We start from the raw sequence: 19,717 nt of genomic DNA, 5'->3' as shown, positions 1-19,717 counted from the left end.
GAAAATATGTAAATAATTCACCTACAAATAAAGGGGAAAGAATTCAAGTTGATCTTAATACTATTCATATTCACATACGTTTTCTTAAAGGGAAGTGGAAGGGAAGTAGAAAGAGAAGGGTAAACATGGTATATAGTAGTCACTCAATAAATACTTATGAACTGTTAAAGCCTATCTTCTGGTTATATATTATGGCAACTATAATTTTGGTCAGTCTTACATACTTTTCCTCTCCCTTTTCTTTTCTTTTTCTTTTTTTTTTGAGATGGAGTTTTGCTCTTGTTGCCTAGGCTGGAGTGCAATGGCGTGATCTCGTCTCACCACAACCTCCACCTCCCAGGTTCAAGAGATTCTCCTGCCTCAGCTTCCTGAGTAGCTGGGATTACAGGCATGCACCACCATGGCTGGCTAATTTTGTATTTTTAGTAGAGACGGGGTTTCTCCATATTGGTCAGGCTCTTGAACTCCCGACCTCAGGTGATCTGCCTGCCTTGGCCTCCCAAAGTGCTGGGATTACAGGCGCGAGCCACTGTGCCCAGCTTTCCTCTCCCTTTTCTGAGAACTTAGCACTTCTTTCCTATGGGCAACTCATTTCATGTGGTTTGAGGGGCTAAGCCTCCCTTAACTCCCAATATGGGGGTGAGCATGAGACCCATGCTAGGCAACAGTCCACTCTTGGAATTTTGCTGGGTTTATAAGCAGTGAGCATAATGCTGTGGGAGGCCAGAATATGCCACTCCCAAACATGCCTTTTTAGCACAGAGATTGTTGAGCTAAAGAGAGTTATGAAGACACAGATGCAGGAAAACTCTCTGTCCTCTGTTTGCCTAAAAGTAGGACATAGATTTATAAAGATAAAAGGTATCTTGGTCCCTCTTCTACCAGGGAGGACAAAGGTTAACCACGGAAGACAACGTGAGACCCTTATGGGCCTGAAGATGGCACCAGAGGAATCGACATGAACAAGCTTTACTTACTGGACTTTATCTGCCATTTATTTGCCTTCCTACAAATTGCTGCCCTTAGAGACTTAAATCCTTTTCCTTTATCTTGTCACTTCTTTAAAAATTTACTGTTCTTTGTTGAAGATAATACATAAGCTAGAATTCAAAGCCACTTCTTTGAGAACTACTTATTTCCCAGGTATCTCGTATGTATTACATACATATAAAAATATACATGTTAATTAACTGTTTTTCTCTTGCTAATCTGTTTTATGTTACATTCCAACTAAGAACTTATGAGGATTGAGGGAAAAAATTATTTTTCCTCCCTTACAATGCAAACAGGAACTATGTAGAGGCCTGGTTAGAAAAAAGGCAACAGAAAGAACAGTAAAGAGACGAAGAGACAGTCCCCTCACCATTTGAGGTCTGGGATTCAATCTTGCCTGCAGATCAACCTCTGGTCTCTTCCACTGTGGGAGTGTGAAAGGAAAATAAATCTTGGGACCCCCAAATCACTAAGCCAAAGGGAAGAGCCAAGCTCAGAACTGCTTAGGGCAAACCTGCCTCCCATTCTATTCCTAAGAAAGAGAGCTACTAAGATAAAAAAAATATAGCTACATATCCCTCACAAATAATTTCCTTGTGGATAAAGAACAGACAGAACTCAAAGTCATTCCTCTGTTCATTGAGATAAATGCATATCTAATTGCTTCCTTTGGAAAGGTTAGTCAGAAACTCAAAAGAATGCAACCATCTGTCTCTTACCTACCTATGACCTGGAAGCCCCCTCCCCGCTTTGTGTTGTCTTCCCTTTTTGGACGCAACCAAGGTACATCTTACATGTATTGATTGATGTCTCAAGTCTCCTTAAAATGTATAAAACCAAGCTGTGCCACAACCACCTTGGGCACATGTTGTCAGGACCTCCTGAGGCTGTATCACAGGTGTGCATCATTAACTTTGGCAAAATAAACTTCCTAAATTGACTGAGACCTGTTTCAGATATTTGGGTTCCACAAGAGCCTATAAATGTGTGGCTTGTAACTAACAGGGTCCTCACTCATGTCAATCAAAGTGTGCACAAGTGAATGATATCTATTGAATATATTTTCCCAACAAGAAAATAAAGGCTAAGAAAAACTGATGAATTTACGATATTTCTCAGGAGGTCCTTTAGAATCTCTAAATTTCTACAGGACAGACTTAAATATTATCTTGTTCTGGGAGTCTGGAGTGGCTTCCTAATGCGGGGAAAAAGTAAGTGGGAGCCCCCCACTGGTCCATAATCCTGCCACCGACTCCTATAATCCTAGCCACAGTAGAGCCCGTTGACCCTTGAGGGCCGGCCCCAAGGCTAAGACAAGGAGCTGTCTAGAGACTGCGTGAAGGCATGCTGCAGAGAGAAAGTTCATGCTCAATCCTACAAACCACCAAGTCCTAAGGAGCTGCAGCATGGTGCCATTTTGAGGGTGTTACCCTCACTGAACTGTGTCGTACTCTGCCACTGGGGCTGAGGTGGAAGCCACAGGTAGTAATCCCATATCCTGCCTCCAGCAGAGGTGTGGCTGTGTATTTTCATGTGTCCCAAAGACAAATTCCACTGCTCATGACCTGGACTGCTACTGCTACAGGGTTTCCAGCTGCCATCCTAATGGCTGCTTCCAGAGAAAGCAACCCTAGCCTGCTCAGTAGAAGGACCAAAGTGCAGCTACAGCCACCCCCACCTGCGCATTTTGCCAGTGGCCTGAGGATCACCTCGTCCTTGTCTACCACAGTCAAGTGCCTGCATGCATCACTGTGGAGGGCCTGAGGGCAGATCTTCCCAGCCTGGCTTTACACCCCCAGGTACCTGAGCACACTGTCTAGGGGGCTGGGAATCACCCAGCCCAGTCCATCACTAGAGGAAACTGGGTACTCCTCTTGGGGTGTGAGGTGGGGCCTTCTCTACCTGCTGCTACCATAACAGCTGGCACCCACCTGCATGCCACCTGCAGATATGGGGACTGACTCCTGCTCAACCCCATGCAGCTACTGCCAACACCAGTGTGGACCACTTGGGTCCCAGAGAGTTGTTCTACCACTGCCACTACCATCACTTATGCCACAGTCACTGCCCAGGAACTTGAGAACCCACACACCAACCTGATCCCTTGCTGCTATTTCTGGCACCCAAGTAAGCCACTTAGAGGCCCAAGAATTGGCCTGCCTGGACCCACTAACACAGGATCCAGTGTATGCTGCCCTGGGGCCCAACTACAGGCATGGTCAGCCCACTGCTGCCGCTATTGAGGTCCGGAGACTGGCTCACCTGGCATCCCAGTTCCCAGCAAAACTTCACTAAGGCTTTGCTAACAAACGTACCTTAAGTCACTGAGGAAATAACAGACTCAGGAAATAAACACTGGCACTGTTTATAGCCCAAGATATCATACAGAGACTACACTACTGCATGCACCCAGAATCAAAACCAAGTGTCCTACCCAACCAACACCACAGATACATCTTCAGGAAAAATTTCTCCCCAATAAAAGCGCATTCAAATAATTGGAAGAAGTGACAGTTACACCAGATGTGCAGATAATCAATGTTAGGATCCAGAAAACATAAAAAAGTAAAGAAATACGACAACTCCATAGGAACAGGGTAATTATTCAGCAACAGATCCCAATCAAAAAGAAATTCATAAAGTCCTGGAAACAGAATTCAAAATATTGATATTAAAGATGCTCAATGAGATACAAGATAATTCTGAAAAACAATATAAAAATATCAGAAAAACAATTCAGGATATGAGTGAGAAATTTACCAAAGAGACAGATATCATAAAAAGGAACCAAACACATATAGACTAAAAATAAAGGAATGGAAAAGAATATTCCATGCAAATGGAAACCAAACGTGGGCAGGAGTAACTATGCTTATATCAAATAGAATAGACTTTAAGCAAAACACTAAAAGAAGACAAACAAGGTCACTGTAATGATAAAAGGATCAATTCAGCTAGAGGATATAACCATCTAAATATCTGTGCACCCAACATCAGAGCACACAGATGTATAAAGCAAATATTAGTAGATCGAAAATTCTGGAATTAAAAAATTCATTGAATGAAATAGAAAATACATTTGAAAGCTTCATCAACAGACTAGATCAAGCAGAAGAAAGAATCTCAGAACTGAAAGGTAGCTATTTTGAAATAACCCAGTCTGACAAAAATGAAAAAGAATAAAAAAGAAGGAGCAAAACATTCATGACTTATAGGACACCATAAAGTGACCAAATATTTGAATTTTGGGTGTCCCAGAAGGTGAAGAGAAAATGAAAGGGTTAGAAAAATCTATTTAGCAAAATGATAATGGAAAAATTCCAAATTCTAGCAAGAGATTCAGATATCCACATACAAGTTCAGAGATCCCCAAACAGATATAATTCAAAAAGCTCTTCTCCCTGGCACATTATAGTAAAAAATGTCAAAAATCAAAAACAAAGAGAGAATTATAAAACCAGCAAGATAAATGCATCTAGTCATTTATAAGGGAACCCCTATCAGACTAACAGTGGATTTCTCAGCAGAAACTTTACAGGCCAGGAGAGAATGGGATGATATATTCAAAGAGTTGAAAGATTTAAAAAAACTGTCAGCCAAGGATACTATACCCAGCAAAATATCCTTCATAAATGAAAGAGAAGTAAATAAAATCTTTGTCAGATAAGCAGAAGCTGAGGGAATCTGTCACCACTAGACCAGCCCTACAAGCAATGCTTAAGGAAGTCTCACACCTGGAAGTGAAAGAACAATTACTATTGTCATGAAAACACACAAATATATAAAAAACACTGGTAGGGTAAACCAAGAAGATAAAATGCTATGATTACAGAATATCACCAAGCCACAATGGTAAATAGTAAGAGCAAAATAAAGGAACAAAGGATATGTAAAACAATGGAAAATCAAGTAATGAAATAACAGCAATAAGCCCACATGTGTCAGTAATAACCTTAAATGTGAATGAATTAATCTTTCCATTTAAAAGATATAGACTGGCTGAATGAATAAAAAACAAGATCCAAGTATATGCTGCCTACAAGAATCTCATCTTATCTGTAAAGAAACATATAGACTGAAAATAAAGGGATGAAAAAGGATATTTCACACAAATGGAAGCCAAAAGTAAGCAGGATTAGCTATGCTTATATCACACAGAACAGATTTTAAGATAAAAACACTAAAAAGAGACAAACGAGATCATTATGTAATGACAAAAGTAAGCTAGAAGATATCACTATCTAAACATATATGCAGCCAACATCAGAACACCTAGCTATATAATGCAAATATTACTAAATTTAAAGTAAGAGATAGACTCCAATATAATAATAGCTGGGAATTTCAACACCCCACTCCCAGCATTAGTCAGATCATCTAGACAGAAAATTAATTTAAAAAACCCACTAGATTTGAATGACACATTAGACCAAATGAACCCAATGGAAATTTACAGAACATTTCATTCAACAGCTACAGAATAGATATCCTTCTAATCAGCACACACAACATTCTCCAGGAGAGAATATATATTAGAATATAAAATAAGTGTCAATACATTTTTAAACATCAAAATCTTATTAAGTATCTTCTCAGACAACAATAGATTAAACCTAGAAATCAATAACAAGAGGAACTCTGGAAACTGTACAAATACATGGGAATTAAACAACATACTTTTGAATGACCACTGGATCAAAGAAAAAATTACAGATGAAATAAAACATTTCTTGAAAAAAACAAAATAAAAACACAGTGTACCAAAACCTATGGAATACAGCAAAAGTGGTGCTGAGAGAAGTTTACAGCAATGAACATCTACATCAAAAAAGTAGCAAATAAAATAAAAGTAGATTTCAAATAAACAATCTAATGTGCACTTTAAGGAACTAGAAAAGCAAGAACAAACCAAGTCTAAAATTAATAGAAGGAAAGAAATAATAAAGATCAGAGAAGAACTAAATGAACTAGATGCTAAAAAATAATAACAAGGATCAACAAAACAAAAAGTTGGCTTTTGTAAAAGATAAAATTGATAAACCACTTGCTAGACTAGCCAAAAAAAAAAAAAAAAAAAAAAGAGAATACCCAAATAAAATCAGAAATGAAACAGAAGATATTACAATTGTTACCATGGAAATACAAAAGATAATTAGAGACTATTATGAACAACTATACAATAACAAACTAGAAAACCTAGAATAAATGGATAAATTCCTAAACACATACAAACTATCAAGATTAAATCAAGAAGAAACAGAAACCCGAACAGAACAATAACAAGTTATGAGATTGAATCATTAATAAAAAGTCTACCAATGAAGAAAAGTCCAGTACCAGATGGCTTCACTGCCAAATTCCACCAAGCTTTCAAAGAACATGAATTCTTCTTGAACTATCCCAAAAATTGGAAGAGGAGAGAATTCTCCCTGACTCATTCTATGAGGCCAGCATCACCATACCAAAATCAGACAATGACACAGCAAAGATAAGAAAACTAGAGGCCAATATCCCTGATGAATATAGATGCAAAAATTCTCAACTCAATACTGGCAAACTGAATCCAACATTATATTGAAAAAATTAATACACAAAGATCAAGTGGGATTTATCCTAGGGATGCAAGGATCAACCTATGCAAATCAGTAAATGTGATACATCACACTAACAGAACGAAGAACCAATATATGAAGAATGAAGGTTTATAATCATCTCAATAGATGCAGAAGTACCATTTGACAAAATTCAACATCCCTTCATGATAAAAACAACAAACTAGGCATAGAAATAATATACTTCAAAATAAAATAATAAAGGCCATATATGACACACCCAGAGCTAACATCATACTGAATAGGGAAAAGCTGGAAGCCTTTCCCCTAAGAACTGGAACAAGACAAGGATGCCCACTTTTACCACTCCTGTTCAATGTAATACTGGAAGTCCTAGCCAGAGTAATCAGGCAAAAGGAAAAAATAAAGGCATCTAAATTGGCAAAGTATAAGTCAAATTGTTCCTGTTTGCTGATGATATAATCTTACCTCTAGAAAAACCTAAAGACTCTAGAAAAACTCTTAGATTTGATAAATTCAGTAAAGTTGAAGAATACAAAGTCAACATACAAATATTAGTATCATTTCTATATACCAATAATGAACTAGCTAAGAAATAAGAAAGCAATTCCATTTACAAGAGCTACAAAAATATCTGGGAATAAATTTAACCACGGATGTGAAGAATTTCCATAAGAAAAACTACAAAACACTGAAGAAAGAAATTGAAAAGGACATAAACAAATGGAAAGTCAGCCCATGATCACGGATTGGAAGAATTAATATTATTAAAATGACTGTAATGCCAAAAGCAATCTACGGATTCAATGCAATCTCTATCAAAATGCCAATGTCATTTTTCACAAAAAGAAAAAAATCCTGAAGTTTGTATTCAGCCATGTAAGAACCTGAATAGCAAAATAAATTTTGAGCAAAAAACAAAACAAAACAAAACAAAAACAAAGCTGTGAGGCATCATACTACCTGACTTCAAAATACATTGCAAGGCTATAGTAACCAAACAGCATGGTATTGGTATAAAAAGAGACACATAGACCAATGGAACAGAATAGAGAATCCAGAAATAAATTCATATATTTAATAGTCAACTGATTTCCAACAAAGATACCAAGAACGTACATTCAGGAAAGGACACCCCCTTCAATAAATGGTGCTGGGAAAATTGGATATCCATATGCAGAAGAATAAAACTAGATGCCTATTTCTCAACATATACAAAAATCAACTCAAGATGGATTCAAGACTTAAATCTAAGACCTGAAAACATAAAACTGGTAGAAAAAAACAGGAAAAACACCTCAAGACACTGGTATAGGCAAAAATGTTATGGCCAAGACCTCAAAAGCACAAACAAAACCAAAAATAGATAAATAGGACTATATTAAATAAAAAAGCTTCTGCACACAGCAAAACAGAACAAAAACCAAACAACCAACCAACCAACCAAACAAAAAACCAAGAGTGAAGAGACAACCTGTTGAATGAAAGAAAATAAAAATATTTGCAAACTACTCATTTGACAACAGAATGATATCCAGAATATACAAAGAACTCAGCAAGAAGAAACCAAATTATCCCATTAAAACATGTGCAAAAAATATGAATACATATTTTTCAAAAGAAGACATACAAACAGCCAACAGGTATATGAAAAAGTACTGAACATCAGTAATCGTCAGGGAAGTATAAATCAAAGCCACAATGAGATATCATCTGACCCCAGTCAGAATGGCTATTACCAAAAAAAAAAACAAACAAACAAACAAAAAAACCCAAAAAACAAAAAACATGATGGCAAGCATGTGGAGAAAGGGTATTCCTTATTTTTTCAGCTTTTATTTTAGATTCAGGGGATACATGTGCAGATTTGTTATGTGGGTATATTGTGTGATGCTGAGGTTTGGGGTATGAATGATCCCATTATGCAGGTACTGAGCATGGTACACAATAGTTCTTTAAACCCTTGCCTCCTTCCCTCCCTTCCACCATTAGGGGTACCTATTGTTTCTATTGTTGCCATTTTTTTTTTTTTTTTTTTTTTTTAGACAGCGCCTTACTCTGTTGCCCAGGCTGAAGTGCAGCAGCAGTGTGATCTTGTTGCCGTTTTTACGTCCACGAGTATCCAGTGTTTAGTGCCCACTTATAAGTGAGAACATATGGTATTGGTTTTCTATTCCTGGGTTAATTTGCTTAGGATAATGACCTCCAGCTGCACTCATGTTGCTAAAAAGGACATGATTTCATTCTTTTTTATGGCTGCACAGTATTCCATCATGTATATGTACCATATATTCCATGGTACATATACATCATGAAAGACTATAGCAACAATAGAAACTGGGGACTACTATAGGCAGAAGGAAGGGAGGGAGGCAAGGGTTAAAAAAACTACTGAGTTCTATGCTCAGTTCCTGCATAATGGGATAATTCGTACCCCAAACCTCAGCATCATGCAATATACCCACGTAACAAATCTGCACATGTATCCTCTGAATCTAAAATAAAAGCCATAGGAAGGAATGAGATAATTTTCTTTATTCAGGCCACTGTTCATGGACACCTAGGTTGACTACATGTATTTGCTATTGTGAATAGTGCTGTGATGAACATGAGAGTGCATGTGTCTTTTTGGAAGAATGGTTTGTTTTCTTTTGGATATATACCCAGTAATGAGACTGCTGGGTCAAATGGTAGTTCTGTCTGAAGTTCTTGAGAAATGTCCAAACTGCTTTCCACAGTCGCTGAACTAATTTATATTCCCACCAAAAGTATATAAGCTTTCTGAAAAGGGAACTCTTACAAACTGTTGGTAGTAATGTAAATTAGTACAGCCACTATGGAAAACAGTATGAGAGATTTCTCAGAAAGCTAAAAACAGAACTACCATTCGATCCAGCAATCCCACGACTGGGTATTTATCCAAAGGAAAAGAAATCAGTATATCAAAGGGATACCTGCACTTACCTGTTTATTGCAGCACTATTCACAATAGCAAAGATAAGGAATCAACCTAAGTGTCCATCAACGAATGAATGGATAACGAAAATATGGTATACATACACAATATACTATTGTTCTCTTTTATGGCTGAATACTATTATTGTCTTTGCAGCAACATGGATGGGACCAGAGGTCGTTATGTTAAGTGAAATAAACCAAGCACAGAAAGACAAATACTCATGTTCTCATTCATATGTGAGAGTTTAAAAAGTGGATCTCATGGAGGTAGAGAGTAGAATGACAGATACCAGAGGCTGGGAAGGCTGTGTGGGTAGGAGGGGGGATGAAGATAGGTTTGTTAATGGGTATAAACATACAATTAGATAGAAGGTATAAATTCTAAACTTTGATAGCAGCGTAAGGTAACTATATTTAGCAAAAATGTATATGTCAAAGTAGCTAGAAGGGAGGACTTGAAATGATACCAACACACAGAAATGATAAATATTCAAGATGGATATCCCAAATATCCTGTCTTGGTCATCACACATTCCGTACATGTAACAAAAGATCATATGTATTCCATAAATGTAAAATATTATGTATCGGTTTAAAACAGAAAAAAAACTCTTTTTACCCACCAGAAGGATACACATAGAATGAAGACTTCTCATCTCAGATAAACATAGCATCATTGAAGATGTAGGGGAAGTAACTGCCTCCCTCCCATAACAGGTTTGCTTCATATGGAAGGAAACCACAATATGTCCCCCAAAATATGTCTCCGTGACCTAAAAATTGTTTTCGAGCCAAAGGCAATTAAGACGAAGCAAACACAGGAAAAACTCTCTCTACTTTCCCTCTTATCTGCCTAAAGACAGGATATCAAGTCTCCTTTACTTGAGACAACTCTAGACTTTTAGGAGCTCAGAGATGGCCGCAGAGGAATCTGCAAGGAAACCTCACTCCATTAGTTTCTTCCCATATATTTACCTTCTCACAGTTTCTGGCCCTTGAAAGCCAAAAACTGCTTACATTTGTCCTGTTGTTTCTCCACAAATGTACTGTTCTTTGTGAAAGATGTTACGTAAGCCAGAGTTCTAAGCCACTGCTTTGAGTTACTTTTCATTGAGGTTTCTCCCACAGGATGTGTGCTGCAAATGTTAATAAACTTGTTTTTCTCTTGCTAATCTTTCTTTTATTACAGGGTCCATCCCAACTAACAACTCATGGAGGTTGTAGAAAATTATATTTCCTCCGTGGTGATATCTTTGAAAACTCTAAGTAAATTACTTGAATGCCTGCTCTATCCCACTTTATATTTGTGTTCTAGGTATTCACAAGAGTGGTATCAAAAACACAGAGTCTCTGCTCCCATGGAGCTTACAATCCAAAGGTGGAGGCAGACAGTAAATATAGTAGTCCCTCCTTGTCCTTGGTTTCATTTTCTGTGGTTTTAGCTACCTGAGGTCAATCATGGTCCAAAAATATTAAATGGAAAATTCCAGCAATAAACAATTCATAAATTTTAAATCGAGTACTGTTCTGAGATTGTGAAATCTTGTGCTGTCCCTGTCTGTCCTGTCCCAGTCCCGAATCCCTTTTCTGGTGTATCCACATCCATTAGTTTCTTAGTAGCCGTCTCCATTATCAGATCGTCCGTGATAGTATCACAGTGCTTGTGTTCAAGTCACTCTTATTTTACTTAATAATGGCCCCAAAGAGCAAGAATAGTGATGTTGGCAATTAAGATACGCCAAAGAGAAGCTTCAAAGTGTTTCCTTTAAGTAAAAACTGCAAAAGTTCCCGACTTAATAAGGAAAGAAAAAAATCATATACTGAGGTTGCTAAGATCTATGGTAAGAATAAATCTGTGAAGTTATGAACAGTATATTACTATAATTGTTCTATTTTATTATTACTCTTGTTAATATCTTACTGTGTCAATTTATAAATTAACTTTATCATAGGTATGCATATATAGAAAAAAATATGGCATATATAGGGTTTGGCACTATGTGTCATTTTAGGCATCCACTGGAGTCTTGGAATGTACCCCCTGTAGATAAGGGGGGGCATTACTGTAAATATACAAAGAAAGAATATTATTTCAGATAGCAAACAGTGCTATAAAAATATAAAAGTAATTTTATATAAAAGTAATTTTAAAAATAAAAAGATTTGATGAGTGTTTCTTATTAACAGCTCTAGCACAGAGTAAGGCTGATACAAGATTTCATAAAAACTCCAACTCATCGTGTTAATTAGTTCAACCATGGTGGAGGACAGTGTGGCGATTCCTCAAGGATCTAGAACCAGAAATACCATTTGACCCAGCAATCCCATTATCGAGTATATACCCAAAGGATTATAAATCATTCTACTATAAAGACACATGCACACATATGTTTACTGCAGCACTATTTACAATAGCAAAGACTTGGAACCAACTCAAATGCCCATCAATGATAGACTGGATTAAGAAAATGTGGCACGTATACACCATGAAATACTATGCAGCCATAAAAACGGATGAGTTCATGTCCTTTGCAGGGACACGGATGAAGCCGGACACCATCATTCTGAGCAAATTAACACACAAACAGGAAACCAAACACTGCATGTTCTCACTCATAAGTGGGAGTTGAACAATGAGAACACACAGACACAGGGAGGGGAACATCACACACTGGGGCCTGTCGGGGGGTAGGGTGCTAGGGGAGGGATAGCATTAGGAGAAACGCCTAATGTAGATGATGGGTTGATAGGTGCAGCAAACCACCATGGCATGTATATACCTATATATATATAACAAACCTGCACGTTCTGCACATGTATCCCAGAACTTGAAGTATAATTAAAAAAAAAAAAAAAAAGAAAGAGGAAGAAAACACTAAAAAACAAAGCAAAACAAAACAAAACTCCAACTCACTGCATACAGACAGATTCTGAGCCCGCAGTGAGAAAGGGAACCACAGCATGGTCGATTTGGGGTCGTCTATTGGAGATGGATGTTTCTAATACAATGAGCCCCTCAGATGAACAAATTAAATTCACATTTAAACCATGGTTACCGGGGAAATCCTATGGGTGAGAATCCACAGACATTTTTGAGCTTCTAATGTGGACAGCGCTGTATAAGAAGTAATGGGGAGCGAATGGGGAATCAACGAGAAAAATTTCTTACCTTTAGATTATCACCTCAACTTCTAGCATGACTTTCCTAAATCTCAGCAAGACGTGGCTGGTCACAAAATGGGATGCTAACATATTCCCGTGCTGCATGTCTGGATGAACACATGGCTAGGCTGGGATTGTAGCAACAGCAATGACTACCACCACCACAGTGGAAAACACTTTGACAATCCAATGTGGAACTGTATATTAGACACACATTTAGGGCACTAATCTAGTATATAAATTGCACAGTTTTTAATCTCAGCTTAAACTTCCTTTTAGCCTTGAGACCTTTGAGCCAAACTCTGTGTCTCTTGTTTCCACATCTGGAATATGGGAATAAGAGAACTGACCCTACTGGGTTGTGGCAGGGATTAAATAAACTACAGTCATCCCTCAGTAGGAGCAGGGATTAGGTTTCAGTTCCCCCTCCCCACATATACCAAAATCCTCAAGTTGGCCACGCAGAACCCACATATATGAAAAATGGGTTGGAAAAAATCTGTATCATAATCTGTAAGGGAACCCATATAGCTCAAACCCATGTTGTTCAAGGGTCAACTGTAACATAAAATGTGTCAATTCCACCCAGTGCCACACAGTAAAACTCACCACACAGTAATAGCGTTAGTAGTTATTATTGTTTAAAATTACAGAAAAAAGTTCAATCCCAAGCAACTTTATATAACACCTTTTAGAGAGTTATAAGGCAACTGTAGGTTAAATGCTTTGTAACTAAGTCATTAGCAAATCAAGAGCAAAAAACTTTGCAGCCTTTTCTAACTTTAAGGAGAGAATAATTGCCTTAAAATTAGAATACAAAATAAAACCATCCAAATCTTTCTGTGGAATGATGGGACTTAATGGTGCAGAAAGAGTAGGTGGGATTTAATTTAGTGCTTTAATTTAGCTCTCTGGGCTTTTGTAAAGAATAACTACAAGGTATCATTTTCATTATTGTGTCAGATTATCAGATACCTTATTTATGTACTGATTTCCATTTTCTTTTCAAAGTTTGGTTATACCTTTCTGTTCAGAAGTCAAATAAAACAATGATATGCTAAAAAGGCTCTGTGAGGTGAATGACAATTCAATTTCCCCCAGTGTTGGCTGGTTGCATGAGAAAATAAGGAACCGGAACAAGTTGACAGGATCTTTAGTTGACTAGATTTATTTCCCAGCATTTTCAGGGTGTGTTAATTGTAACATTTCAGTTAATGAAAAATATTGTGATTAAACACTGATATGGGTGATAAATGGAATTTTGAACAGATATGATGGTAAAATGCTATTTTAAAAACATTGGGAGGAAATAATAAAAACTCTTTTGTTGATTGGACCATTATTATGAGTAAATTAGGCTTCCCAGGAAGGCAATAATTTATTCAAATCACCAGGCTACCATCATCATAATTATTCATGGTGTTACTGAGCTGCTATTCCACTTAAATATAGTGTCATTCTACGGAAAGCTTACATAAATTATAAAAAAGGTAGAAAGATACAGAAACATTAAAATATTAGAAAAAGCAAACTATTTTAGACTAAGAATTATACCAATTATCCTTATTAATAATTATACTAATTATTCTTATTAATATTGATGTGTAATGTAAACAGAGAAAAAAGCACAAATCATAGCTGTATGGCTCAATGAATGATCCCACAGTGAGCCATAACCACCACCTGGGTCAAGAGGTAAAAGTTTCCCTTCCTCCTCCTTCTAATTATTACACTCTCTTCTCCCTGCAAGTGAGCCTGGTGACTTCTAATACCCATGGCTCGGTTTGTCTCTTTGTGAATTCCATATGAATGGAATCATACAATATGTATTTATTCTCAGTTGTGTAACTTTGATATGGACAGGAGACAGGGAAATAATGGGTAGAAGAGGGTGGTTTCCTGGCAAAGGCCCCACTCTCAAGCCTGGAAACCTGTGGCCCTAAATGGGAACAAGCATTCCTGTTTTCTTGCCCAAAAGTTGCCATTTGGCCTGCCATGTCCCCTATCATGTACCCATATAAACCTCAAACCCCAGGTTCCATGAGCAGATGAACAGAAGAGCAGAAGAGCGGCAGAGAAGGAGAGAAGTAGTGGTGAAAAGGACATGTGGATCCATGGAGGCTACTTAGAAGGCTATAGCAATAGTCCAGGAGAAAGACGGTGTTTTTTTAGGTGACCAAAAGCCAAATGTAAGACGTTAGTGGGATATGGGAACTAAAACTATGAATGTGATTTAAGCAATGTACTATACTAGTCAATGGTGTAACTGTAGTCTGAACTCTTTGGATTACATCTAGATTATTGTGTTCATTTTAGAGAATTCCAATTTGATAAATTCAAAGGTATCCAAAGGACAGTGATTAGGACTATGCCAGGACCAGGAATGGCAAAGTGGAGTTGGGACTGGAGTGAGAAAATGTGAGACTGGAGGAGAAAACAGAGCAACCCAGAAGTGATATTAAAAAATTCAAGAGGTATTTTATGAAAAGTGATGGTTTTACTTATTGTTCTGGAAACAGAACTAGGATCAATGGGAAGAAGCTATAGGGAAGCCTACATTAGCTCAGTATAAGGAAGATTTCCCATGGTTGGAGTTGCCCAATAATGGAATGGACTGTCTTCTGCTGCACTGAGCCTGCTTCCCTGGCAGAGATGTGTAAAGTTTGAAGAGATGCTGGGTTAAATCATCTCCCTGACCTCATCAAACCCTTTAAGATTCTCTGATTCTGTTAAAGTATGATTTTTTTTTGAAAAATTATTCCTAATATTACTATTAATATCCCTACCAATACTATCATCACTTTCTACCATTTAATAAAAATATATATGCCAGGCCCTATGCAAAACATGTTATGAGTATTATTTAATTTAATCTTTGCAATACCACTTTATGGTGGGTAGTAAAATACAATTCCTATTTTTAGATAACTTAATTGGGGCTTGGAGAAGTTAACTAATGTCATAAGGATACAAACCCAACCTTTTGATTCTAGAAACAGTTTTTTAAACTAGTGCATTATACCACCTCATGAAACCCCTTATTCTACTATATGCCAATTAATCTCATACTGAGCTGAATAGTTTAACCAATTTTTAACATTCAAATATGAAAATATATGAAATGCTGTATTTCCAATGACAATGTATATTCAATGTCACAGTTAGTAACTGTGTCAGTCAGAATAAGGGTATGTTATGCCTGATAACAAAAAACCCTCAAATCTCAGTGACTTAAAAACAACTAATGTTAATTTCTTGCTCATGTTAAGTTTTTATAACAGATCATTATAGGGACTCTGTTTGTCACAGTCATTAAGTGACTGGGCTGACTGAACCACCATCATCTTGAATGTTTCTGGTCACAGTGTCAGAGGAAAAGATAATCTGGAAGGTTTCACACCTACAGTGTAAATGTTCTTGCCAAGAAATAACACAGGCGCTTATGCTCCCAATTAGTTGGCTAGAATTAGTTGGGTTAGTTGGCTCCACCCCCAAACAAGGAAACCTAGAAGTGCAATACAACCATGTGTTTGGAATCTGGAGAGCTGGGAATATTTGGGGAACAGTGTCAGTACCTACTATATAGACAATAAATCTTCAAGGATGTCAGAAAACATGCAAACAACTTTTGCTACATATATTTCAGAATTTCTACCAAGAATATCGACTATTCACATTGTTCATTTACCCCAAGTTGAGAGAATGTTAGAAGACAGGAAATCTAGAAAACATGCTGAATTCTGGTAAAGTTCTTCACTGTATATGTAAAATATAACTTGAATCATAATCATGTCTGGGATTCAAGCCCTGGACATGCCAAAGTAGTATATTTATTTGCGTTTGGGCTAGATACAAATGTTTAGATGGTAAATGCAGTATTTTACTCCGAGTTTCATTGTACCTACTTAAGTAAAGCCATTATTGGTGAACTGGGAGAAGAGAATACTAAACAACCCAAGCCTTACATTAGGTTTTGAATATTAAGATATTAGAATAAAAACTATTTCAATGCTTCATAGAAATTTTATTCTGAAAATCCTTGGCAAGGCAAGTCCATCACTGTCAAATTAACTGCAAGTGTGCTATTAAAATCTCTATTTTACTTATATAAAAATATAAACCTCTTAAAATCTTTTACTTTCTGATAAATATTTGCAATAATACAAAATAAAACAAGTAATTCATCTTATTTCTTACAGAGACTCTCAGAGTACTCAATTGAAATTTGAACTACTTTTATCCAGTATCTGTGACAAAATATAGTTGTTTTATTTATAAATACTCCATGAGTTCAACTACAAAACTAAAAACTGACAATGAAAATATAAAGACAAATCAGTGGCATCTTTGAAGCATTTCACTGGAAATGGCTGTTAGAAGATAAATTCTTGTTGTAAGTGATTTAAATGCTTGAAGAAAAAGTACATGTGGTGTTGGTATGCTAAAAACGTAATTAAAATGTATATTACAAATGTTAGTTTAGAGAAGAACTGATTTTAAAAGCCAATGATGTTTCCTGTAAGGGCACTGCTGTGGTATTTTATAATAGATGGTACCTTTTTCTAATTTGAAAGCTACATATTTTAATAGAGAATGGCCCAAAATGTTTTTAAGGTCAAACTGGAAATATGTTGATGATTTACAAAAATGTAAGCCAAGTGCTTTATTATATTATACTACCAGAGTGTTATTTTAGTTTAAAAATATCATTAAATCAGCACAAACCTGCACTTATCATTTCCTACACATTTTTCACACCAAGCTGCCTTCTGACTATGAGTAATCTGTTAATCTACTCTTCGCCTCACAATCCGTCAAAGTGACAGATTCATTCCTTTCCTAATACATAATATCTTCATTTACTGTATGCCTTGCTGCAACTTTCTTTTTTGCTAGCACTGAAATTTAGAAATTCACAAGCAAATTTAGAGAATGTCACATGGCTGGTTGTTCTTGTTCGCTTCCATTTCCTCTGTTATTCCAGCAAAAGCCACTAAAATTTTTCTGGACTTCTAATGTGAATTAGTAGTATTTCCAAAATGAAGGCAATTTCAGGTTTCAATAGGAGTGTTGTTGAAAAGGTTGGAAGAGGGCAGATGGCAAAAAAAACAAAGTGCATCCTTCACCAAGTTAAAACACTGATCATAATGGAATTTTCTTTCAATGTTAGTGGCCAATGTATAGATTCTCACCCCCTACCCTCAACCCTTACTAAGGTGTCAAGGAAAAGATATTCTTTTGGTAGTTAAGAGATGAGCTGCCCCACAACAAAAAATGTAGTTTCATTAGCATAAATGTCACTGCTTAATTGAAAGCAATACTATGATTTTACTTAAGTTGAGACTTTCATTTTATCAGAGTATTGAGATCAGACCAGGCCAGATCTCAGGTTTCTTGTTCACTGCTATTTTGATAATACAAATGATTCTACTGCTTCAAACTTGTTCACTACTAATTCAACAGAAAATATTTTACTCTTCTTTTCTTGCAACAGATTACAGTTGCTTTTTAGTTTATTAGTTCTGCAAATAAAGAGAATCAAAGACTGAAAAATATGAGAGTATGTACAATTCTAACTCACTTACTTTCATCATAAATAAGCGATAACAAAGTACATTATCTACAAATCGCCATTTGGCCTCGCTTGTTACTGAGCCAGTGTCCACACAGTAATTCAAAGGTCACTACTGTTGTTAGCCTCAAAAGTCAAAAGCAAATAAGTTGTTTACCTCAAAATGTGGGAAGCTGCCTTCTAACCAGTCTTGTTTCAGAATATAGTTTTTTTTCCCCACGCCTACACCAAACATCCAACAGCATTTTCTTGTCCTGAGCACCAAATTGCATCTGATTTGTCTTAATGGATGGCAAAGGAGCTAAAGGCTTTTAAAAATCAATGGACAAGAAAGAGTCAACAGAACAATAATTGATAGTGTTAATTCAGTCAAATACACTAAAAGATGTTTGCCTTTTTGCCTTCAAGTCATCTTAAACAGCCTGGACGTTTGACTTCTATGGTATTTATTATACTGAGTGGGTTTTTATATGGTAATGAACAGCATAATATGAAGCTGTGAATGCTAGTAAACATAATGCATTGCTAGAGTGAAAAAATATGTGTTTTAACTTTAATCAGTTTCAAAATGTAATGTTTTTCATTAACAAGAGAAACAAAAAAATTACAGGGAAGAAGTAACCAATTGGCAACAAAAGCAGTCTGTGAGTGGGCACACTTCTGGAAAAGCAGTGATTTCTCCTGAGCCAGGCTCAGTAGATGCTCCAACTCTCTTTGGCACTGTTCTGAAAATGCCCACACACTGCCTGATAACACGCAGTGTGGACCTGGCTCTGCTGGAAGGCCACAAGCTCATTAAAGTCACATAGTAGGTATTTCAAAAATACTCATCGAGCGTTGCTGAAAATATTAGCTACAATACTCTGTGAATCATTTTATGCTGTAGGGGTTCCCTGTTTAAATGACAGGGAAGCTATCCTGCATTAGATTACAAAATGAATAATGAGATCATGAGTCTATGGATGTGACTGGCTGTAGCCATTTAACAATAATTACGGTCTTCCATTTTTTAGGTTAATGTTATTCTCCTAAACCTCAACTTGCATTCCCTCCCCACCTCCAGACAGAATGGAAGTGATTGTTATAAACTAGAATTAGTACTTCTATTTTTTTAAAGGTTCTCATTACTCTTGAGGGGGAAGCTGAATCTTTTAATTAAAAGCTGAAACTATAAAACATTAGAATGGTAAATAATTGCTTTGGTAATTACCTTCTTTAACTGGATTGTGGGCCAAAGGTAATCTGAGTTCAGCATCTGGATGGATAACAATTGCTGGGGGAGGCTTCAGTAATCTCAGGAGCCCCACTCTCCACTGGTTAAAGATGTCAAGATTCTGCCAGGTGCCGTGGCTCACGCCTGTAACCCAGCCCTTTGGGAGGCCAAGGTGGAGGGAGGGTTGCTTGAGCCCAGGAGTACGAGACCAGCTTGGCAACAGGGCAAGACCCCATTTCTACAAAA

At 36.9% G+C, this 19,717-nt stretch overlaps 1 protein-coding gene across 18 annotated transcripts in view; it reads right to left on the bottom strand.

Moving 5' to 3' along the window:
* Nucleotides 1-19,717, bottom strand: part of CFAP20DC (CFAP20 domain containing) — a 326,758-nt gene that overhangs the window by 64,339 nt on the left and 242,702 nt on the right. Inside the window, exons 19-20 of one of the 18 annotated variants that reach the window (XR_008501471.1) lie at nucleotides 19,469-19,628; nucleotides 18,416-18,566 (exon numbers count right to left, since the gene is read on the bottom strand). The exons of the other annotated variants lie outside the window; for them this stretch is intronic. The gene's annotated coding sequence lies outside the window, so the exon portion shown is untranslated. Of the gene's footprint in view, nucleotides 1-18,415; nucleotides 18,567-19,468; nucleotides 19,629-19,717 lie in introns of those variants that run through there. 18 annotated transcript variants of the gene reach the window in all.

The sequence above is a fragment of the Pongo pygmaeus genome, chromosome 2 (genome assembly GCF_028885625.2).
Source record: "Pongo pygmaeus isolate AG05252 chromosome 2, NHGRI_mPonPyg2-v2.0_pri, whole genome shotgun sequence".
NCBI classification, from domain to species: Eukaryota; Metazoa; Chordata; class Mammalia; order Primates; family Hominidae; genus Pongo; species Pongo pygmaeus.
The sequence above is the reverse complement of the archived record's forward strand: the minus strand, read 5'-3'. Positions and strand labels throughout refer to the sequence as shown.